The 25,586-nt window shown below is 40.8% G+C and overlaps 1 protein-coding gene across 7 annotated transcripts in view; it reads right to left on the reverse strand.

Moving 5' to 3' along the window:
- LOC122436475 (zinc finger Y-chromosomal protein) overlaps positions 1-25,586 on the reverse strand; it is an 82,363-nt gene that overhangs the window by 42,159 nt on the left and 14,618 nt on the right. Inside the window, exon 1 of one of the 7 annotated variants that reach the window (XM_043460268.1) lies at positions 24,975-25,462. The exons of 1 other annotated variant lie outside the window; for it this stretch is intronic. The gene's annotated coding sequence lies outside the window, so the exon portion shown is untranslated. 5 more of the 7 variants (XM_043460266.1, XM_043460261.1, XM_043460263.1 and 2 more) reach the window with 5 other exon arrangements.

Consider the following 25,586-nt stretch of genomic DNA (forward strand, 5'->3'; position numbering starts at 1 on the left):
GGACCTTTAGACTCCCTGACTAAAATGGTGATGGGGGTAGATGGAAAACCCCAAAGCCGAAATTTTACTAAGCTCCTCCACTGTAAGGTGGGCAACTGGTAAGGGACGACCCATCCCTTCTTATACATCCCTGCTTGCCTGCTCCCCTACTAGGAAGAGAACTTCTTTGCCACCTCCTGACCACAGTGACTTGGGGATAGCTAGAAACTGGTAATTTCCTTTGCCTGGTGTCTGAGTATTTGCAGTCAGATGTAGAAAAGGAGGAGTCTATTGCTTTCTTAGATGATGTTAATCCTCAGAAGCAGGATGTTTCCAGCCATGGCTAGCCATAAATGTTCCACCACTGAAGAGTCTTCTGAGGCCAAACGCTCCCTAACCCTGGAAAAGACAATTATCCCTTAAAACCAGAAGTTCTCAAGGGTTTTAGACCATTAGTTAACAAATACCAGGCTACTGGAATTCTAATCACCTGTGAGTCTTCCTGCAACACCCCAATCTTGCCTGTTAAGAAACCTGATGGCTCTTAACGGTTTGTCCAGGATCTAAGAGCTGTTAATGAAGCTGTGGTTCCCATCCACCCTGTAGTCCCAAACCCGAATACCCTCCTATCCCAAGTCCCAGGAAATGCTAAGTACTTCTCAGTCTTGGGGCTTAAGGATGCTTTCTTTTGCATACCTCTCCATCCTGAAAGCCAAAAGCTCTTTGCCTTTGAGTGGCAGGACCTGAGAATAGAGGAAGCCATACAACTTTGCTGGACTTGACTACCCCAGGGGTTTAGGGACAGCCCTCATGTTTTCAGGACTTCCTTGGGGACAGAACTAAGGGAATTAACCTTATGAACAGTAATCTAATATACTCTGTTGATGACTTGCTCATAGCTAGCCCAGATTTTACCAGCTCTCAAATGGATACTGTTAAAACTTTAAATTTCCTCTATGAAAAAGGGTTATCCTGTATCCCCCAAATAAGCTCAGATTAATTTAACCCACATTAAGATACCTTGGATTTATAATTATAGAAGGGAAAAGAATGTTCGACCTTAAGAGGAATCCCTCACCTTAAATACCCCGTACCTCCAAATGAGAAAACATCTTAGGGGATTTTTAGGAATGATTGGGTTTTGCCAGGTCTGGATCCCTGAATCTGGCCTGACCCCTATATGAGAAGTTAAGAGGGAAAGAGGAGGAGTCACTTGACTGGGATGAGACCTAAAAGGTTGCCTTTAATGCCTTGAAAGCATCTATCACTACAGTCCTAGCTTTAGGTCTCCAGAACCTGGAAAGGCCTTTCAGGCTGTATGTCTCTGAAAGGGTAGGAACTGCTCTTGGGATGTTAGGGCAAATGATGAGGCCTGAATTACAACCTGTAGCTTACCTCTCCAAACAACTAGATGAGGTGGCCTGAGGGTGGCCCACTTGCCTCTGGGCAGTAGCAGCCACCACTTTTATGGTTAAAGAGGTATCTAAGCTGACCCTGGTCAGCCCACCACAGTGTATATGCCTTACCAGGTGCAAGAAGTCTTGGAAACTAAAAGGGATAGATGGATAACAGGGGGAAGGATCACCCAGTAACAAACCCTCCTCCGTGACATGCCAGAAATAAAATTAAGGGAGTGTCAGACTTTAAATATAACCACCTTAAAGCCAGATTCCCATACTTCCCCTTTAATCACCAACAATCCAAATCATAGGTGAGTTATATCCTTCCTGCCCTGACCTATCAGGAAACACCCTTATCTGACCCAAAGGAAGAAAGGTACAGAGATGTCAGTAGTTTTGCAGAAAAAGGAGAGAGGAAAGCAGGATATGCTGTAGTGAGCCTAGAAGAAATTAGGGAAAGTGAGTCTCTTCTCCCAGGCACTCAATCCAGAAAGATGAACTTTTTTGCCCTGACCAAGAGCCTTGGAATTAGGGGAAGGAAAGAGGATTCATGTATATACAGACTCTAAATATGCCTTCCTCATTCTGCATGCCCATGCAGCAATTTGGAAGGAAAGAGGATGCCCAGTGCTCAAAGCTCTCCTATTGAACACAAAGAGCTCATTCTCAGGTTCCTGGAGGCAAACTTCCTGCTAAATTAGCTGTAATTCACTCCAGAGATCACCAAAAGGGACAAGAAAAGGAGGCCCAGGTAAACAGAAAAGCTGATCAAGAGGCAAAACAAGCCTCTAGGGAAGCTAACCTGTCACTGCTATCTGTCCCCTTTTGCCCCAAGGAAACCCTGACTCCAAGTTATATCCAAGAGGAACATTCCTGATATGCCAAACAGGGCTGGGAGACATGGGTGGTTCCAGACTGATCAGGACCAAATAATACTCCCTGACTCTCAGGTTTGGAAAACTAACTCTTTACATAAAAGTACCCATTCTGGAAGAGATAATCTGGAAACCTTACTCAACTCCATTATCTACCACCCCCAGTTGGCGAAGGTTGTTCAACAGGTCACAAAGAATTGTGATACCCGTCTAAGAAAAAATCCAAAAACCAGACCCTTGCCACCTCCTCTAATTAAACCTGTACAACATTGGGGGTCACACCCACGAGAGGACTGACAGGTGGATTTTACAGCCATGCCAAAGACCCAAGGGTTCTCTTATTTGCTAGTCCTTGTTGACACATTCATAGGATGGACTGAAGCATTCCTTACAAAGACAGAGCTACAGAAGTCTCTAAAGCTCTGCTAAAGGAGACAGTGGCTAGGTTTGGGCTGCCCCAATTACTTCAGAGCAACAACAGGTCCCGATTTACAGCCACAATATCCCAGAACTTGGCCACATCCTTAAGAATAAAATATGGTCTCCATTCATTCTGGCACCCTCAAGCCTCAGGGAAGGTGGAGAGAGCCAACCAGACCCTTAAAAGGGCTCTGGCCAAACTATGACAAGAAACCACAAAATAAATAAATCTATATGCTACCCATAGCCCTCATGAGGATACAGGCAGCCCCCAAATAGCCACTATTATTAAGCCCCTATGAAATGACATATGGATGCCCATTCTTAACTTCTGATTTATTTTTTGATGAGGACATGAATACACTTCTAAAACATGTAATTAACCTACCAACATTTCAGCAAGAACTTTGGCAACATGGAGAACACAGGAGAACTTGAAAAATCCCGAAATAGGGCTGGAGGACCAAGTATTTGTAAAGACCTGGCAAGAGAAAGGAAGTCAAAGCCAGCTGTCTGAGAAATGGGACAGGGCCATATCAGGTGGTCCTAGTAACCTCAACTGCTGTAAAAGTGAAGGGTCTACCTGCCTGGGTCCACAATTCTAGAAAAAAACCCTATGGCCTACAGGAGAGAGAGACGGGGACTGAGACTCCAAAAGCAGGAGACAACTATTCCTGTGAACCTACTGAAGACCTCAGACTCTTGTTAAGGTGGAACCCCATCAAATCTCCCTCAGATAAGTAAAATGCATCCTATGATGTTCCTTCTCTTCCAGATCATGTCTCCCTGTACAGCTATTAATCTCTCTCTAAATGATGCACATATGCTTGCAAACCGCACTGCTTCTCAACTCAACCTAACCAACCTTGCTTGATCTGCATTAGCTGCCGAAGTTGGGGATATATCTAACCTACCCCAGGGTATCAACAGCCCACCCTTCCAGCCCACTTACATGCTGTCACCCAGCGCACCCTGATGGGTCGTGGCATAGTCTTTTGGGCAAAAGGTAAGAAAAACCTCCTGCCTTGGTATCAGCAATAGCTGTCTATATACTCCCACAGTAACTGCAATCCCATCCGAGCCCTTATTTTCTCTCTTCGCTGGCATTCCCAAGTGACCTTCCATCTGTCTAAGTGACTCCCTAACAGGGATGTCAGTGGGAAATCTGGACAACTCATGGTGTCAGGTAACCTTCACTGCAGAAACCAGGATCTAGAAATTTCTCTAGGGTATTACAATTTAGCCCAAAGTCTGGGAGCTAAGAAGTTCCAGCAGAACTGACATGCTATACCTATCCCGGAACATGAGGTTCTCTTTGGATACTATTAATCAGTCTCAAAAATCATGTTCTGGACAACCAAAAAACCACACGCATTCATCCTGGTTTCTAAATCAGACAGGCAACTCTGACCCCTGTTACTCCCTTGTAGGGGTCCCCACCCCTGCAAACCTAACCCTATGGAGGGAACCTAAACAAAATACTCTCTACCTTAAGGACAAATCCCAGAATACCTCACAACACTTGAATCCTTCCTAAATGCCTCACTGCTGCCACTTTTGCAGCAGTGGAGTGACAGTCTCCTCCCAGCAGCTGAAAGACTGCCCCTTTTTCATTATGCCATGTTTCACATGTTAGACAAAGCCCAGTCCTGGGGCACTGGAGGGGCCCCCCTTCCTACAACAAGACCATTATCTAGTATTACACTGGATGTCACCGACTCTATAGATACTCTCAAATATTAGATGAACTGTGACTACGCACCACTAAGAAAAACTACTAAGTAAACAGATATAAATTTGTCATCACTTAAAATTTTATAATACATATTGGGAGTTCAATCTGTGAAAAACAAATAACCTAAAGAAATTCATTTAGAATATTAAAACTTTTTCACCACTCATTCAGGGTCCTACTCTGGCTGCCCTTCCTGCTCAAAGCTATTCAATATCCATGTTTAAAAATAATGTTCTCCTGACATGTTCATAAAGAAATACCACTTAATTACCATTTGTAGCGCTTCATGTCAATGAAGTCATAAACTTTAATGTAAGCACTGTATTTTTTGACTAAAGTCATCATTTCATTTTTGCTGAAGTTAAGCAGTTACCATTCAAAACTCTAAATTTTGTCATAAAAAGACAATGTATTATCATTATATCATCATATGACTGAACTATGAAACAATGAAACTAGGCTTACTGCTTTTTAACTTCTTTAAACTCTTCCAACAGCAATTTATTCTACCTTCAGTGGTACTGTCTGACAAGTAGCAACAACATAGCTATTTTCCAATGGACAGATACAAAATGAAGAGTTTCTGAATAGTGAGCATTGTGATAAAGTATATCGTGTATGCTTTCTGAACAGCAATGATTATAAAACCCTATCAACTGTAAAACACATTTCTATTTCAGAGATGTTGACCTATAAGGGGGAAAGACACCTCAGAATCTACAATGCATTCATCCATGTAATAATACTACATGGTTACATAATCAATTTTTGCTCATCCAAAGTGTTATAAATTATAACCAGATGTTATTACATTTAAAAACTGCCATTCCCTAAGTCTATGAAAGTTATAGACTATATAACTATTCCCTAAGGATATATTGCTATAAAAAACAATATAACACAATACAGTTAAAAAAGGTTTGCAAGATAATCTACAAAAAACAACATATAGCATGGTATAGGTTTAAGCAGTGTAAATTTATACTCTGGAGCCAGATGATATAATTAAAATCTAACTCCACTAAGATTAAGCATTTCAATCCCCTGAGTTTCAAAGTTTTTCATCAAATTTAGGACACAAAATATTATGTACTGAGAACTCCTAGCTATGTGGTTAGGGCTGGGCACTTTCAGTGCCAGGGGTCCAAGCTCAAACCTTTGGTCAGAGAACAAGGACCCCTCAAGGTGCAGCTTGGCCAGAAACAATGGGGTGATAGATATTATCACAGAGAGTTAACGCATGGATTTAAAAAAATTGTACTAGTAATGGAAGGCTTCCTTGGTGGCTCAAGAAGTAAAGAATTTGCCTGCCAATGCCAGAGACACAGATCTGACCCTTGAGTAGTAAAAATCCCCGGAGGAGGGCATGGCAACTCACTCCAGTATTCTTGCCTGGGGAATTCCATGGACATAGGAGCCTGGGGGACTACAGTCCATAAAGTTACAGAGTAGAATATGACTGAGTGACTTAAACCACAACCAAAGAACAGTGTTGACACATAGTATGTGTTTAATGGCAAAAGAAAAGATATATAATGATGACGGACAAAATGTTATGAAAGGACTTAAAAAAGTCTATGGAGGAACTTTCAAGATGGCAGAGATAGATAATCTCCCCACAAAAACATCGAAAATTCATCTTCATGTCGAACAACTCCTCCAGAACACCTCTTAACACTGATGGAAGACCCCAGACTTCCAGAAAGGCAAGCCAATCTCCTCAGAATGAGGTAGGGTGAAAGATAAAGATAAAAGAAGTCACAAATAATTTCAGGACATGACCTGAACCTGGGGGAGGGAGTCCTGAAGGACGAAAAGTTTCTGCACACTCAAGGGTGGGGACAGGGGGAGCTTCAGAACCTCAGAGGGCAGTGCAGCAACAGGTGCTCAGAAGGCAAAATGGAGAAAACTAACCACAGAGATCACTGCTGAGTAACACTTCTCAGCAGAGAACTGGCTTGCACTCCTGGACTGGGTACTCAAGCTCAGGCTTCAGACCCCCAGGTAGAGGACTGGGATTGGCTGTTGTGAGGACATTCTGAGGGGCTAGTATGACACCCTGATAGAATCCAGGGAAAACCCTGGGCACTCCAGAGTGACAAAGATCATTGCCATGAGAATGTTCTAACTCCACGTGCTTGCAGAATGCACGACTTGACCTTCAACAGTATTGTCAGCAGTACAGCCTCAGCTGTGGACTGTGACCTCAGAGGTAGATACACTAAATCCAGCATGAGGGACACAGGAAAGACTATATGCACTACAGATTATGATCCTAGAGGAGCGATCACCTCCATGGCCACCTGACAACTGCCAGGGCCAATGTGTGGGCCAGAGAAGAACAAGAGGTGTGCAATCTTGACCCCAGTGGCCATAGCTGTCACCAAGCTGTGAGGCAGCAACAGTTGCTGCCCATACCTTCCTGAGTTTGCTGCCCATACCTGAGTCTGAGAAGCTCAGCTCTGCTGAGGGACCCACAACTTGCAGGCAACTCCCCTGGGAAGCCAGCCACCTGCCTCAGACCGTGCTGACTTCCTGCAGTTCCTGGCCACAGCAGACACTACACACACAACTGTGTCTGCTGTCCGCCTCGCTGTCCCAGTCCAGTTGAGCACCTGGGCTCTAATATGTTGCTGCTTTCACCCTCCTAAGTCTGAGTGAGGAACAGATACTGGAGGGCAGTCCAAACAGAGGCATGCTGCAAATCAAGCAGAGAACCAGGGGCTGGCTGTGTAAACAAAGAGGAGGAAGGGAATTCAATCCTGCAGCAGCAGATGTGGGGAATTAAATCACAAGTAGCCTGAGACTGTGGACTTTACGGGCAATTGTGGATGTGGGAGCAAGTAAAAGCTGGAGTAAGGCAAGATCTGAGTCTGAACTGACGCTGCACTGCACATAACAGATACAGAGACCTTCCTAGATACACTGGAGGACTTTCTGAGTAGGCAAATTGGCATGAGCACACTGTGTGCAGAGGTCAAAGATGAAATACAAGGACACTCTTCTTACTGCCTATATATTTTTCTTTTTCATATGGTTCTAATGTTGTTCTTTATTTTTACAATTTTGTTACTATAAATCATTATTTCCTTTTAAAGAAGCTATTTTTAAAAATTCATTTTATTTTTATTTTGTCCTTTCTTACAGTATTCTATAGTTCAGGTTGTTCAGTCATTAAGCTGACTTGATGCAACGCCATGGACTGCAGCCTGCCCGGCTCTTCTGTCCATGGAACTTTCCAGGAAAGTGCTGGAGCAAGGTGCTACTACTGGTTTTTTGCCCTATGTTTACAATACTCTTTGGGTATATTGCATTTTTTTGCAACTTTTTGATCTTGTATTTTTGCTCATCTAGTTTTTAGCGTATTATTTTCACATATGAGTTTATTGGCCTGATTGGTCTCTTCTTTTTCAGTTCCTGTGCTTATTCTTTTTTTCTCCCTCTCTTTTCTCTTTATGTGTTTCTTTGGTGTTCTGGGTTAAGTATGCTTTCACTATTTGTCTTGGTGTTCAATCAGTCCACTGTTGTTTTGTTTAAGTGAGTTGTGTTTTTTTTTTTTCTTTTCCGCCATTTCTCTCTCTTTCTTTTCCGTCCTATATGGCTTTGGAGTCTGGCCTGAGTAATCAAGATGGGAGACCCAAGTACAAGATCATGAACCACCAGAAAACTCCCAATCCCATGGAACATTAGCTGGTGAGAACCTCTCAATACTATCACCAAGCCCCAACCAAAGGCCAGCAAACTCCAGTGAGAGACATCCCACATGTGTACTTCGGCAAAATAGGAAGACAACACTGTCCATTTGCAGACAGGATGGCTAAAACAAACCAAGCTCACAACACTCCAAAACACAATTATGGACAAGGCACTGCCCGTTATCCAAAGAGATAAGATCCAGCTCCATTCATCAGAACACAGGCACAACTCCCTCCAACCAGGAAGGGATTGGTCACAAAGCACTGCTCCAACCACACCCATGGGGGCAGATTCTACAATTAGAACTATGACCTCCCAGCCTGCAGATAGGCAACCCCAAACACAGCAAACCGAACAAAATGAAAAGACAAAGAAACACACAGCAGATGAAGCAACATGAGAAAAACCCACAAGACCAAACAAATGAAGAAGAAACAGGCAGTCTACCTGAAAAAGAATTCAGAGTAATGGTGGTAAAGACGATTGGAAGTGTGGGAAATAACATGGAGACACAGATAAAGACTAAAGTCACAGATCAAGAGGATACAAAAAACACTGTTTAACAAGGGCCTGGAAAAATTAAATAACAGAAAATCATCAATGAAACAACAGACAATCAGCAATGAACAACACCTTCACTAGAGGGAGCCAAGAGAAGAATACCTGAGGCAGAAGAACTGTAAGTGAATTGAAGACAGAATGGTGAAAATAACGGAAGCAGAATCCAAAGGAAGAAAAAAGAATGAAATAACAAGCAAAGTCTCAGAGACCTCAGTGACATCATTAAATGCACCAATATTCAAGTTACAGGGGTCCCAGAAGAAGAGAAAGAGTATGAGAAAATATTTGAGGAGACTAAACTCAAAAACTTACCTAATGTGGGAGAGGAACTAGCCATCTAAATCCAGGAAGTGCAGAGAGTTCCATAAAGGATAAACCCAAGGAGAAACACATCAAGAGATGTATTAATCAAACTAATGATAAGTAAACACAAAGAACAAATATTAAAAGTACCAATGGAAAAAATATATGCCATGTAAGGGAGTCCTATAAAGCAAACAGCTGATTATTCAACAAAAACTCTGCAAGCCAGAAGGGACTAGCAGGATATACTTTAAAATGATGAAAAGGAATTAAAAAAAAAAAAAGATTACTCTATCCAGCAAAGATTTCATTCAGATTTGAAGGAGACCAAAATCTTTATAGACAAGCAGAAGTTAAAGAGAAATCAACACCAACACACCAGCTTTAAAATAAATGCTGAAGGAACTTCCCTAGGTAGGAAATACAAGAGAGAAGATCTACAAAGACAAACTCAAACAAATAAAGTAAACCGTAATAGGATCATACAAGTCTATAATTACCCAGAATGTAAAGACTAACTATTCTAATCAAAGACACAGACCGGTTGAACAAATACAAAGACAAGACCCCTACACATGCTGTCCACAAGAGACCCACTTCATGTTTTAAAAAATTATTTATATTTTAATTGAAGGATAATTGCTTAACAGAATTTTGTGTTTTCTGTCAACCCTCAAGATGAACCAGCCATATAGCATCTATCACTTCCCTCTTGAATGTCTGTCCCCATCCCACCTTTCTAGACTGCCACAGAGCCTGTTTGAGTTCCCTAAATCACACAGCAAATTCCCACTGGCTATCTATTTTACACATGGTATTGTAAGTTTCCACATTTCTCTCCATATAACTCTCTCTCCACCCGCTGCCTGAATGTCCATAAGACTGTTCTCTATGTCTGTGTCTCCACTGCTGCCCTGCAGATATACTTATTTGTACACTGGCACCATCTTTCTAGACTCCATATATATATGTCAGTATACAGTATTAAACTCACTCTTCCTGACTTACTTCACTTGGTAGAAAAGGTTCATCCACCTCATTAGAACTGACTCAAATGCATTCATTTTTATGGCTGAGTAACATTCCATTGCATGTATGCACCACAGCTTCTTTATCAATTCATCTGTCAATGGACATCTAGGTAACTTCCATGTTCTAGCTATTGTGAATAGTGCTGAAATAAACACTGGGGTACATGTGTCTTTTCTCAATTTTGGTTTCCTCAAGGTATATGCCTAGGAGTGGGACTGTTACGTCACATGGTGGTTTTAATCCTAGTTTTTTTGTTTTTTTTTTTGGTTTTAATCCTAGTTTCTTAAGGAATCCCCATACAGACATTCATAGTGGTTGAACCAATTTACAATCCCAACAACAGTGCAAGAGCATCCCCTTTTCTCCACATCCTCTCCAGCATTTTTTGTAGGCTTGTTGATGGCCATTCTGACCCATGTGAGGTGGTATCTCATTGCAGTTTTGACTTCGATTTCTCGAAGAATGAGCAACACAGAGCATCTTTTCATGTGTCTGGAGAAATCTCTGTTTAGGTCTTTTCCCCACTTTTTGATGGGGTTGTTTTTCTGGTATTCAATTATATAAGCTTCTTGTATATTCTAGAAATTAATCCTTTGCAATTATTTCATTTGCCATTACTTTCTCCTATTCTCAGGGTTGTCTTTTCACCTTGCCTATAGTTTCCTTTGCTGTGCAAAAGGTTTTATGTTTAATTAGGTCTCTCTTATTTATTTCCATTATTCTGGGAGGTGGGTCATGGAGGATCTTGCTTTGATTTATGTCACTGAGTTTTCTGCCTATGTTTACTTCTAAGAGTTTTACAGTTTCTGGAAGAGACCCACTGAACGTGAGGGCCTGTAAAAAGATATTTCAGGCAACAGAAATCAAAGGAAAGCAGGAGAAATGGTAGTCACATCAGATAAAATAAGCTGTAAAAAAAAAAAACTTACAAGAAACAAGGAAGGACATACATAATGATCAAGGGATCAATGCAAGAAGAAGATACAACAATTATAACTACATATGCAACCAACAGAGGAGCATCTCAATATATAAATGGTGCCTCAGAAAGAACAGAATCCATCTGCAATGCAGAAGACCTGGGTTTGATCCCTGGGTTGGGAACATCTCCTGGAGGAGGACATGGCTATCCACTCCAGTATTCTTGTCTGGAGAATTCCATAGACAAGAGTAGCCTCATGGGCTACAGTCCACGGGTCACAGACAGTTGGACACAACTGAAAGACTAACATTTATACCTCCCTCACACCAATTTAAAGATCATCCAGACAGAAAACTAGTAAGACAACACAAGCTTTACATGATATATTGGACCAGATGGACCTAATTAGTATTTGTAGGACACTTAATCCCCAAAAAAGTAGATTTAATTTTTTTCTTAAGTGTACACAGAACATTCTCCAGTAACAGACCACATCCTGGGTCACAAGTCAAGCCTTGGTAAATGTAAAAAAACTGATACCACATCAAGCACTTTTTTTGACCACAAAGCTTGTAAGATTAGGTATCAAATACGGGAAGAAAGTGTATAAAACACAAACTAATGTAGGCCAAACAACAGGCCTGTGAATAAGTAAGATGTCACTGAGGAAATTTAAAAAAAAAAAAAACCCAGAAACAAATGACAATGAAAACATAACAACTCAAAAGCTATCAGTTCAGTTGCTCAGTCACATCCAACTTTTTGCGACCTCATGAACTGCTAGGCTTCCTTGTACATAACCAACTTCCAGCGCTTCTCAAACTCATGTCCATCAAGTCCGGGATTGCATCCAACCATCTCATCCTCTGTCATCCCCCTCTCCTCCTGCCTTCAATCCTTCCCAGCATCAGGGTCTTTTCTATCGAGTTAGTACCTCACATCAGGTGGCCAAAGTACTGGAGTTTCAGCTTCAGCGTCAATCCATCCAATGAACATTCAAAACTGACTTTCTTTAGGATTGACTGGTTTGATCTCCTTCCAGTCCAAGGGACTCTCAAGAGTCTTCTCCAGCGCTATAGTTCAAAAGCATCAATTCTTCAGTCCTCAGCTTTCTTTGTATTTTACAGTCCAACTGTCACATTAATACATGACTACTGAAAAGAACCTATAGGACGCAGCAAAAGCAGTGCTAAGAGAAAAGTTTACAGCAATTTAAGCCCATCTCAAAAAATAAGAAAAACATCAAACAACCCAACCTTACCCCTAAAGCAACTAGAAAAAGAATTTTAAAAAACAAAAGTTAGTAAAAGGCCATAAAACTCACAGCAGAAATAAATAAAAAATAAAGGCAGGCGCTAACAGCAAAGATCAATCAAACTAAAAGCTGGCACTCTGAGACGATAAACCAAATTGACAAACCATTAGCCACACTCATAAAGAAAAAAATGGTGAAGACTAAAATCAAAATGAAAAATTACAATAGACAATGTAGAAATACAAAGGATCATAAAAGACTACTATCAACAACTTTATGCCAATAAAATGGACAAACTGAAAGACACAGACAAATTCTTAGAAAAGTACAACTTTCTAAGACTTAGCCCAGAAGCAGCAGAAATTATGAACAACCCAATCACAAGCACTGACATCAAAACTGAAAAAATCCAACCCCTCCTTTCCTGCCTCCCTGAGGAGGCAGGGCCAAAAGGATTCAGAGGAGAACTTGATGAAATTCTTAGAAAAGAGCCAACACCTATCCTGCTCAAACTCTTCAAGAAATTGTGAAGGAAGGAATACTCCTAAACTCATTCTACAAGGCCACCTTCTATCAGAAAATTACTAGAGCTAATCAGTTAATATAGTAAAGTCATGGGGTATAAAATTCACACACAGAAATCCTTTGCACTCCCAACACTATCAATAAAATTCAGAAAGAGAAATTAAGGAATAAATCTCATTTACTACTGAAACAGAAAGAATACAATACCTAGGAATTACCTAAAGACACAAAAGACCTGTATGCAGAAAACTTTAAGATACTGATTAAAGAAATCAAAGATGACACAAACACATAAGAGATATATGATATGCCTGTTTGGAAGGACCAATATTGTGAAAATGACTGCACTACCCAAAGCAACCTATGGACTCAATATAATCCCTATCAAACTACCAATGGCATTTTTCACAGACCTAGAACAAATAATCCCACAATTTGCATGGAAACACAAAAGACCCCTAACAGCAAAGCAATCTTGAGAAAGAAGGGAACTGGAGGAATCAATCTTCCTGACTTCAGACTATACTACAAAACTACAATTAGTTTTACAAGACAATACTGTACTAGCACTAAGACAGAAATATAGATGGATGGAACTAGACAGAAAGTCCAGAGATAAATCCACACACTTTATCTTTGACAAAGGAGGTAAGAATATACAAAAGAGAAAAGACAGCAACTTCAATAAGTGGTGCTGGGAAAACTGGGCAGACACATGTAAAATAATGAAACTGGAACTCTTCCTAATACCATTTAGTTAGTGTTAAGTCGCTCAGTCATGTCCGACTCTTTGTGACCTTATGGGCTATATAGCCTGCTAGGCTCTCTGTCCATCAGATTTCCCAGGCAAGAGCACTGAAGTGGGTTGCCATTTTCTTCTCCAGGGGAATCTCCCTAACACTGTACACTAAAATAAACTCAAAATGGATTTAAAGACCTAAATGTAAGGCTAGAAACTATAAAGTTCTTTGAGAAAACACAAGCAGTACATTCTTTGACAGAAGTCACAGCAAGATCTTCTTTGACCCAGCTCCTAGAGTAACAGAAGTAAAAACAAAAGAAACAAATGAAACTTAATTAAAAGCTTTTGCACAGCAAAGGAAACAATAAAGAAGATTTTTTTTAAAAACCCTAAAATGGAAGAAAATAATTGCAAATGAAGCAACTAACAAAGGATTAATCTCCAAAATACATAAAGCTCCCAATATAGGTCAGTATCAGAAAAACAAACAAAACAATACCAAAAAAAAAAAAATGGGGAGCAGAGACCGAAACAGACATTTCTTCAAAAAAAAAAAAAAAGACCTACAGAAGACTAATAAACACATGAAAAAATACTCAACATCACACATGATTGGAGAAATGCAAATCGAAGTTACACCAAGCCATCACCTCACACCAGTCAGAATGGCCAAAATAAAAAAATCTACAACAGTAAATGCTGGATAAAGTATGAAAAAAAGGGAACCCTCCTGTATTGTTGGTGGAAATGTAAACCGTTAACACCACTAGGGAGAACAGTACAAAGAACCCTTTAAAGAGTAGGAATAAATTTACCACATGACCCAGCAATCCCACTACTAGGAATATATCCTGAGAAAACCACATCTAAAAAACACATGTACCCCAATGTTTATTGAAGCACTACCAACAATAGTTAGGACTTGGAAGCAACCCAGATGTCCACTGACAGATGAATGGATAAAGATAGGCTACATATACCCAATGGAATACTACTTATCCATGAAGAATGAATTTCAGTCAGTTCTAGTGAGATGGATGAACCTAGAGCCTGTTACACCCAGCAAGGTAAGTCAGAAAGAGAAAAACAAATATCGCACATTAATGCATATGTACGGAATGGAGGAAATGGAACTGATGAACCTATCTGCAAGGAAGAAATGGAGATGCAGGTGTAGAGCATGGACAAAACAGGGGTTGGGATGAACTGAAAGAGTAGCACTGACATGTACACAATACCACGCATAAAACAGATAGCTAGTGTGAACCTGCTCTATAACACAGGGAGCTCAACTTGGTGCTACGTGATGGCCTAGAGAGATAGGATGGAAAAGAGGAGGGAGCTGAAGAGAAAGGGAACATATGTATGATTATGGTGTGTGTGTGTGTGTGTGTGTGTGTGTGTGTGTGTGTGTGTGTGTGTGTGTGTGTGTGTGTGTGTGTGTGTGTGTGTGTGTGTGTGTGTGTGTTAGTTGCTCAGTCAGGTCTGACTCTTTGCAACCCCAAAGACTGTAGCCCGACAGGCTCCTCTGTCCATGGAATTCTACAGGCACAAATACTGCATTGGCTTGCCATTCCCTTCTCTAGAGGAGCTTCCCGACCCAGAGATGAAACCCTTGTCTCCTGTGTTGCAGGCAGATTCTTTACCCTGTTTGAGCTACAGGGATGGGGGGATAACGTATAATGTATGTATAATTACACTATCCGACTTTGCGACCCAACAGATTGCAGCATGCCAGGCTTCCCTGTCTATCACCAACTCCCAGAGCCTGCTTAAACTCACATTTGTTCAGCTAGTTGGTGATGCCATTCACCCATCTCATCCTCTGTCATTCCCTTCTCCTGCCTTCAGTCCTTCCCAGCATTGGGGAAATCTGTCCTGAATATTCATTGGAAGGACTGATACTGAAGCTGAAACTCCAATACTTTGGCCACTTGATGAAAAAACTGACTCACTAGAAAAGACACTGATGCTGGGAAAGACTGAAGGCAGAAGGGAAGGACAGAGAATGAGACAGTTGGATGGCATCACCAACTAGATGAACATAAGTTTAAGCAAGCTCCAAGAGTTGGTGATGGACTGGGAAGCTTGATGTGCTGCAGTCCACTGGGTCACAAAGAGTTAAAACATGACTGAGCAACTAGATTGAACTGATGGAAACAGACAAACCATTTTCATTAAAGGCATCCATGTGCTCATATACACTCTAAGTTTGCGGCAAATACAAAAAACTAGTAATTTTTTCAACTGAAAAAGCTAAAAAAGAAAGACAACTAAAACAATTCTAAAGAAGAGTATACTAAGATTTTATTACATAGTTAGTTTTAAAAACATTGTTGACAGACATGAACAGATAAATGGCACCAAACTAGAGGAACTTTAAATATACTTGAACTGAATTACAAATCAGTGGCAGAAAGGTTACTACATTAAAAAATAGTGTCAGAATCTAACATCAAATATATATATATATATATAAAATTCTAGATATGCTAATAATCTATACATACTTTTTTTTTTTAACTTTTTTAAAAGGAAACTTTACAGAGCTATGGCAGGCAGGAAATTTACTGAAAAGAGAAAAAAAAATAAGTCATCCAAGATTTCTTTAAAATTATCTCACATTAACTTTCACTCAAAATACGGTAAAAACAAAGCTAAAAGAAAACTCACAAAATGAAAGGTTATCTGCAGTATAAGTAATCAGCAAATCACTTTTACATAAACATAAAATTAAAACTTTAAAATCAGTAAGAAAAATGTGTCAATGGAAGGTAGCCAAGATGGAGTAGGAAGAACCTCAGCTCAGCTCCTCTCATGGGCACTCCAAAATTTTATCTATTTACAGAACAAGTACTGATTAGAAAAACTGAAAGATTAGATTCCACAACTAAAGATATAAAGTAAGAACTATGATAAGACAAGAAAGAAGGGGTGGATATACAAAACCATCAGGACCTACACATATCCCTAAGTAGATGATCTGGAAGTGGCAGGATAATCACAACTGTAGAACCAAGGAAGAAAGAACTGAAGCACCACAATAGGCTCCACAGCCAGTGACTCTTGCACTGCCAGTACAAGTACCCAGGATACTTGGCTTTGAAAGCCAGTGGACCTTACGTTAAGGAGACCCAGAGGGCTATAGGAAATAGACTCCCTTCTTAAAAGGCACAAACAGAAGCAGTGGTTTGAAAGACACCTAGGTCAGAACAGCCTGCTGATACCTAATTTTGGGAGACTCCCCCAGAGAGGCAGGAGGCAAATGGGAGCTCAATCTGGAAACATAGTCACTGGAGGAACCCATTTTGGGGAGCTTTGTTCTACCATGCAGTTGTGGTGCTGGCAAGAAGCATCTTTCTGAAATCCTCCTTCTAGCTTATTAGAACCAGGACCTGGCCTGTCCACCAGTCTGGCAGCACCATTACTTGGAAGTTCCATGCTAAGGAACTAGCCAGGAGAGGACACAGCCCCACAATCAGGAGACCAGCTACCATAAAGTTCTTGACCCTACAGCTGTCCTGGGAACTGACCCCAAATACAAGTGCATCGGCACTTACCATGAAACCCCAGACTGGGAACCCCAAAGGACTTCACAGCCAGCCATCCAGACCAGGGCCTGCCATCACCAATTCTAGGATACCTAAAGCTCTACTACCAGAGACCAGGGACTCAGTTCTGCCCACTACTGGACCAGCACCAACCCCAAGACCTGCTAATACTCCACAGCCAAATGTCCCTATTAAGCCAGACACATCTCTGAGTACCCAGCTGTTTCTGTATAAGGCAGAGCCTGGCAAGCAACGACACCAGAGGCAAGCATTCCTACCAGATGACCCATAGCAGTCACCCTGGCATAACAAAAGGACTCATATAGCCCACAGTGGAAGCATGCCTACAGCATACAGCCTGGTAAACAGAGAGAAGTCAGGTCTGCTGGGACCCATAGGGTATCTCCTAAAAAAGTCCACTTATCCAAAGTCAGGAAACATAACCAAATCACCATGTGTGTTGAAGTAAAACCTCAAGGGGAACTAAATAAATTGGAAACAGACAATCTACTCAATAAAGACTCAAGGAAATGATCACAAAGATGATTAAACAACTTAGGAGAAAAACAGATGCACAAAGTGAGAAGTCACAAGTTTTTAACAGCCAGGAAATATAAACAATGACCAAACAATAATACAACAATGGTAGAAAGAATCAACAGCAGATTAGACGATACAGAGAAATTAGTGAGCTGGAAGAAACTAGTTCAAATCACTGATGCTGAACTGAAAAAAGAAAAACGAATGAAAACAAATAAGAATAACTCGTGTTGGATAACTTCAAGTGTACTGATATTCACATTACATGGAGTCTCAGAAGAGACTGAGAAAGAGCAGAGAACATATTTGAAGAGCTAATAACTTTTCTAATGTGGGAAACAAAACAGTCACCCAAGTCAAAGATGCAGGGAATCCCATAAAGAATAAACCTAAAGAGGAAAACACCACAAATTAAAATGGTAAAAGTTAAAGACATAGTATCAAAAATCATGGGGCTTCCCTCATTGTCCAGTGGTTGAGACTCCACGCTCCCAATACAGAGAACCCATATTCAATCCCCAGTCAAGGAACTAGATCCCACATGCTACAACCAAGAGTTCACATGCCACAACAAAAGATACCAGGTGGTGCAACTAAGTCCTGGCACAGCCAAATAAGTAAATATAAACAAGCAAATTAAATACAACAGTTACATACAAGGAAATTTCCTATGTTTATATGACTCATCTATAACTGCAAGAACAATACAATTGGGAAAAGAGAGCCTTCTCATAAAAACTGTTGAGAAAACTGCACAACTACATCCAAAATAATCAAACTGGACTACTGTCTCACATCATGCACAAAAAAAACCCTTGGTACTCTTAAAGATCTAAAGGTAAGACCTGAAACCATAAAGATTCTAGAAGAAAGCACAGGGATTAAGCACTTTGGCACCCCTATTAGTATTTCATATACATATTTCTCTCATAAGGGAAGTAAAAAAAACAAATCTGGAATGACATTACACTATTAAGCTGCTGCACAGCAAAGAAAAATTATCAACAAAATGAAAAGGTCCCTAGCTGAATGGAAGAAGACATTTGCAAACGATACACCTGATATGGAGTTAATGTCTAAAATGCAAAAAAAAGAAAAAAAAGAAAAAGTCACATACCAAAAAAAGGAGGGAAAAAACCAACCCACAAACTACTCAATCAAAAAATGCGCAGAAAATCTGAATAGACATTTTTCCAAAGAACACATACAGACAGTCAACATACACATGAAAAGATGTTCAACATCACTATTAGAGGAAATGAAATCAAATGAAATCAAATCAAATGAAATAGCACACGCATCAGAATGGCTAATACCCAAAAGACAACAAGTAAGTGTTGGCAAGGATGTGGAGAAAAGTGAACACTTTTGCACTGTTGGTGGGAACATAAACTAGTACAGCCACCATGAAGAAAAGAATGAAGATTCCTCAAAAAATGAAAAATAGATTTGCATAAGACCCAGCAATTCCACTCCTAAATATTTATTAAAATAAAACACTAATTAGAGGAGATACATATATCCCTATGCTCACTGTTGCTGCTGCTCCTGCTAAGTCACTTTAATCGTGTCCGACTCTGGGACCCCATAGACGGCAGCCCACCAAGCTCCCCCATCCCTGAGATTCTCCGGGCAAGAACAGTGGAGTGGGCTGCCACTTCCTTCTCCAATGCTTGAAAGTGAAAAGTGAAAGTGAAGTCGCTCACTGCAGGAGTATTTAAATCAGCCAAATATAAAAGGAATCTAAGAGTACCATCAGATGAATGGATTAAAATGATGCATGGATTAAGATATAGCACATCAGCCATATAAAAGAATAGATTTAACTACTTCCATTTGGGACTATGTGTAAAACAGAGGATACCAGAATTAGTAAAACATCACAAATACTGTGTGATTTCTCTTATATGTGGGCTCTAAAAAAACAAATTAACAAACATAAAAAAAGAACAGTGACAGAGAAGAAACAAGTAGTTATATGGGTGAAAGATGGAAAAAGGAAGCAAACAGGTGAGGGAGATTAAGAGGTAATAATTTACAGGGGCAAAATAAATGAATTATAAGCATGAATAATACAGTATGGGAAACAGTCAGTAACTGCAGTATCTTTGTGTGGCAAAAGACTGTAACAAGACTTACTGTGATAATCACACTGAAATGTAGACATTAAGTTGAAACATTATAGATTGTGTATTAATGATCTAACATACTGTTGCAGGTCAATTATAACAAACTCACAGAAAAAGAGATCAGATTTGTGGTTACTAGAAGCAGTGACTGGGGGAGAGGCAAGCGGACAAAGGCGGTCAAAAAGTACAAACTGCCACTTATAAATAAGTACTAAGGATGTAACATACAGCATGATAAACGTAACTGAAAACTGCTGTATGTTACATATGAAAGTTCTCAAGAGACTAAATCCTAACAGTTATTATCACAAGTAAAAACATAATTTTTCCACTTATTTAACTATATTATCTGTGAGATGACTGGTATTCAATGAACTTACTGTGATAATTTTTTCATAGTACATGAAACTCTGTTGCCTTAAACTTACACAGTGCATAATAAAACTGGAGGAAGAAAAACAATGGGTCACGAATTTAAATAAGCAATTCACTGAACAGGACAAATAGCCAATAAATATACATACATTTTAAAAAAGCAGTTCCACATGACCAATATTCTGTTAAATGCAAAGTTTAAACAACACTTCATTTAAAACTAATCTATAACTTACTAATGCTAACATAACATTTGCACCAAAGTATTTTCATAAAAACTGGATTTCCTGTAAATCTACGCAGCTTAAGAGAGGCTGCTGTATTCCCCTATCCACTACCTCATTTGTTTCAAAACACAACAGATCATATTGGCCTACCACACTACTACACTACAGTTACAGGAGAAGGAGAGTAAAGAAGTTAAATAAGTTATTAGTATTTTTATGAAAAAACGTAAGTTTTTCTCTCACGACACCCTAAAAAAATATTAGAGATACCCAGGGATTCCTAGACCACATTCCACGTACCACTAATCTAGATCCTTATGTAAAATTAAGTGTCTAGCAAAATGTGACTGTGTGACTTAAATGAAAAAATACTAAATAAAACATTTAATGGGACACATTTTCAGTAAGCGTAAAGCACAGAGATCGTTTTGGGTATACAATGCCAAGGACATCAACTGCTTCTGGGGAAAAAAAAAAAGAACTGAGATTAAGGAAGACAGTTAACTGAATCCTTTAAAAGGACTTATTTTAAAATATATAAATATTTTATAAAATGTACTGACATAGGGCTTCTCTCAAAGCTCAGCCAGTAAAGAATCTACCTGGAATGCCGGAGACGAGGGTTTGATCCCTGGGTCAGGAAGATCCCCTGGAGCAGGAAACTGCAACCCACTCCAGTAGTCTTGCTTGGAGAATCCCATGGACAGAGGAGCCTGCCAGGCTACAGTCCATGGAGTTGTCAAGAGTCAGGCATGCCTTAGCAACTAAATCATCACCACCACTGAAAAACACTAGTAATGGACTACCTTTTTTCTTATCATCTTTCCTGGTGGCTCAGACAGTAGTAAAATGTCCTCATCCAAAGCGGGAGATGGAGATTCAACTTGAGCATCAGGAAAAGCCCCAGAAGGACATGGTAACTCCTTCTAGTACTCATGCCTGGGAAAACCCATGGACAGAGCAGCCTGGTGCTCTACAATACAAGGGGTTGCAGAGTCATCCACAACTTAACCAGTAACACTTTCACTTTCACTATATTCCTATCAGGTGAAGTGTAGGAGAGTGGAGCAGGGAGGGAAGTTTACTCCTGGCTCCCATTTGAACTAAGTGCCTTCAAGAAGTGGACACAGTATGTCCTATTATTTATACCCCTGTCAAAAACACAACATATCTATTAATCTAGTTTATTTCAATTGCTAAGCTATTCAACTTTATATAAATCTCTGCATTTAATCATTCAAATAACATTTATTGAAAATAATGTCAGTGTGCCAGATCCTTTTACTAGGGAGACAAGATGAGTATCTGTTACAAGTAGGACCTGTTCAAAGAAAACAAACTTGAACCAGAGATAGAATATAATAGATTTAACAGGAAATTAAAGATGTCTATATCGTTCTATGTGACAAAGAAGAAAGCAAGGTCTGGAAAACTGAAGTCACAAGCAGAAATCAAGAAGCAGGAGTTGTTTCAGGGATTCCATGGAGAAACAGGTTTCCAACTCAATACTGAGCACCTAACAGATGTCAAATAACATTTCATTGTAGCTAGGTTAAGTACAGCAGGTCAAGAAGGCAAATGAGATGTTCAAGAGGCAACTAGAAAAGCTAGGTGAGAAATTTAAGCAAGAGTGTAAGCATAATAAGGGACAGTAAGCCAGGGAGGATGACTGGAGGAAACAAGAGAGAACTGATCTCAAGGGAGAGTACACATTTAGGTTTGGGAAAGAACCACAACTGACAAACAAGAAACAGTTTCTGAAGCACAAAACACTTATGTGACACACCAATATACTATGGAACAGTTTTGTAATGTAGGAAACAATGAATTCAGAAATATGTGGGATAAAAAATAAAAGAAAGTATAAGATTAGAGAACCCAAGAAAATTTTAAGGAGAAATGAATCAGCAGAATATGTTAGGCTAGATATTCTGCAACAAAATAAAATGTATGAAAATCTACGTAGAAATAGAGGAAAAGCATAAGGTTGTAGAGAACACACTTTTACATAAAATGACATCTACATTTCTCACCTAAATATTTCAACAAAATTTCAAACACTGGGTTGAAACAAATTTTTTAAAGGTTTGTTACTGCCAATGAGCACAAATAATGCAAAGAAGATATTGTGAGCATATAAATTAAAACACGGTCAGAGAAAGCATTCACAAAAAAATTTTTTTAAGGAAATTTGCATCTATTTGAAAAGCATACATAAATCCAAATAGTTGGCTAATAAAGTGTTCTACCTATAATCAAAGTTCATCCCTTTAAGCAAAAAACATTTTATATTTAATCGTTTCTAATGGAAATGCTTTAAAGTAACACACTTACCTGTCTTCTTAATTAAACATGTTAGTCTAACATACTCTTAATCTTGAACAACCATTGTTGCTGTACTGGAACATCTGCTGCTGCTGTACTGTGCAACATACAGTTCTATCTTCTTAAGAGTTGTTTCCCAGCTGTCAAGATATAAAGCAACTACTTCTACAAGTTATGTTTGTCCTTCACACCTCAACAGCTAGGGGATATTAGCAACTTCTCACGCTTCTCATCTGTCTCCTTCAATTGAGCTTCTAAAATTTTTTAAACGTGACGGTTCATGATAAATGTGGTAATCCTTCTTATGGAATGAACACCATTGCTGCAAGTCTAGAAAACATGCTTTCTGAAACCTGCATCTAGAACAGTAATAAATTAATACACGAGCCTTAAAGCTTAGTTTAGAGTACTATTTTCATAAAGGGAGTTGCTTTCACCAGTGGATAGAAAATCTGCACAAGGCTATATGATGGTCATTCATTGCGCTCTTAGGAATTACTCTTGTTTTTAAACTGACCAAACAATTCCTGTAATTTTCAACCACTGTTAGGTAAAATTTTGTTCCCTACAGAAGCCTATTTCCAAGCCAAACGTTAATTGGTGCTAGAACTAAAAAGAGAAGATGCTAAGGAGAGAGGAAATAAAAAAGCAGCAATACTCAGTAATTTTTCTACCAACGAAAAGAAAACACTGATCAACCTACCAGTTTTCATTACGTCTCAATTTTAAAAGTTCTGCAATGATTAGACTCAGAACTGCTAAATGAACATGAAGCAGAGTATAGGTGTTCCATCAGTTTGCAACTTTAAAATGAATCTACCTTTTCTAATCTCAATTTCCAGTACTCCCCGACTTACACCATCCACGCTGGTCCAACTGTAATTTGTGGTGTCTTCTGAACACAGTTCATACTTAACATTTGCCCTTCTACCACTCCTAACTCACCTAATTAAGTTCCACAAATTTTCAGCAGGTAGTTTTGAAAACAGAGAACCTCTTACTTCAGGAACTCCTTTCTAAAGTTGCAAATGAGGACTTCCTATGCCTATGAAACTCCAGCAAGCATCATCTTATTTTAGAAACTTTGTCAATCTTTACTTAGTTAACAGCAAGTTCACATGTGCTTCATTTTACCAATAAACCGGCCTACCATTAAGTCTAAAGTACAAAACAACGCAGTTATTATTGTAAAACTTTTCAAATAAGGGGAACTCTAAACAGGAGACTACAAAAACCCGTAAACACTGTATCACATTTTATTGTACTTCAGTAAGAAAATCCTATTTCCAAAGTTTAACACATAGCACAAAATCAACACAAATCGCTTAAACGCAATTTACCAGTTAAGGGGAAAAAAGGCTTCAAATTTTGCTTTCCAGCAATTTGCATCTTGTGACATAAAAAAAGAGTACTGAGCCATTTTTTCCCCTCCATCAAATTTAATTTTTATTACTGAAAAAGGGAGGCAAATTTTGGAAAACCGTATGGTAGACACCCCCAAGAGTCATAAACTACTGTACTTAAGTAAAACAAAATTTCTGAGACTGTCTTTGTGAGACCATGAGCCTGGACGGCCATTGGGTTTAACTGCGCTCGGAGAACTACAAACCAGGGCGGCAAGTCGCAGGCTCGAGCTACTGGCGGTTCAGTCAAAAAACAGCTGAAGCAGTCAGCCAGTCAACGAGCTACGGCAAACAACGCAGGGAGGTGGCGCTACTGCCGAGGGCCTAGAGCCCGAGCGTCCATCATGGCGACGAGAATAGCCGCTTCCGGGAGCGAGCACGCCCCTTCCGCGCGCAAACGCCGCCGTGCCAAGCCTCTGGGACCCGAAACCGGAGTCGAAGTGGGAGCCGGACCGCCACCGCCGGCTCTCCAACCCCCCCTCATGGGCTGTAACGGAATTTTCTCCTCGGAGGCCGCATTCAAAATGGCGGCTCCCCTTCCCTGCACCCCCTCAACCACCCCTTCAACAGGCGTAAATTTGCCACCATCTTGTCCCCCTCTGCCCCCCTTGTTGATATTTACATAGCGAAAATCAGACCGGCTGGCCTGCGGCGTTCACCTCACGCTGGCAACCATCGCCTCCTTGCTAGGCTAGCTCCCGCGCGGTGCCCTGGGAGAACTCGGCGCCGACCTAGAGTCCTTCAGCTGTATCCCTGGGCACTGGGCAACTCTTACCCAACTCCCGCCCGTTTGCAGAGCGCGCCTCCGCCGCCGCGCTCCTCCCCTGGCGTAACTGCAGCCTCCTTGGGGCCTACTCGGCGCCGAAAACGACACCCCTCAGCCTAGCACTGAAGGGCGTCAGGCGTGCCGCCACCTAGGCCAAGACCAGGCCTCCCACTCGGACTAGGCCCCGCGGCCTTAGCCGCGCCCCAGACTCACCAGACACGGGTGCGGGCGGTGGGTGACGGTGGCGGGTGATGCAGGCCTCCTTTCTCTGGAGCACTGGGCCGGGCTCCTACTGGCGGGGCGGGCGGAGGAAGGGAGGAGGGGCCGAGTTCGGAGCTGACAAAAAGCGGCCCAGCTCCCCGGCAAAGGCCCGCCGTCAGCACGTCACGTCACCGCCCGGGAGAGAGACACAGGAAAATGCGGAAGGGTAGATAGACCCCTCTGTCTCAACCAAGTTGGTCCTCTGGCGTCTCGTGTCGAAGCCACTCGGGTCCCGCAACCCGAGAGCCCCGTGGCCTCGCGGCAGGGTCTGAGGCATACCGTATAACAACGTTCTTATTTTCTCCTCCTCCGCGCTCCCGCCCGCCGCCGCAGCTCAGATCGTAAAGCCGACGCAGGGCCGCGGTTCATCGACCCCGCGGAAAGACAGGCGATTCACACCTGGCCCGATCTGGTTCTACCCAGAGACGTATCGCGTCCCAGCGCGGGGCCTGGCCCAGCTGCCTGCTTAGGTGTCTGGAGTTGTCAAACCCCTGCCTGAAGTAAATTGTGTTATCTTGTAGCTAGAGAAGAAAGTTTAGTAACCCATGCTATATCCTATCTTTG

The sequence above is a fragment of the Cervus canadensis genome, chromosome Y (assembly GCF_019320065.1).
Source record: "Cervus canadensis isolate Bull #8, Minnesota chromosome Y, ASM1932006v1, whole genome shotgun sequence".
In the NCBI taxonomy this organism is placed as follows: Eukaryota; Metazoa; Chordata; class Mammalia; order Artiodactyla; family Cervidae; genus Cervus; species Cervus canadensis.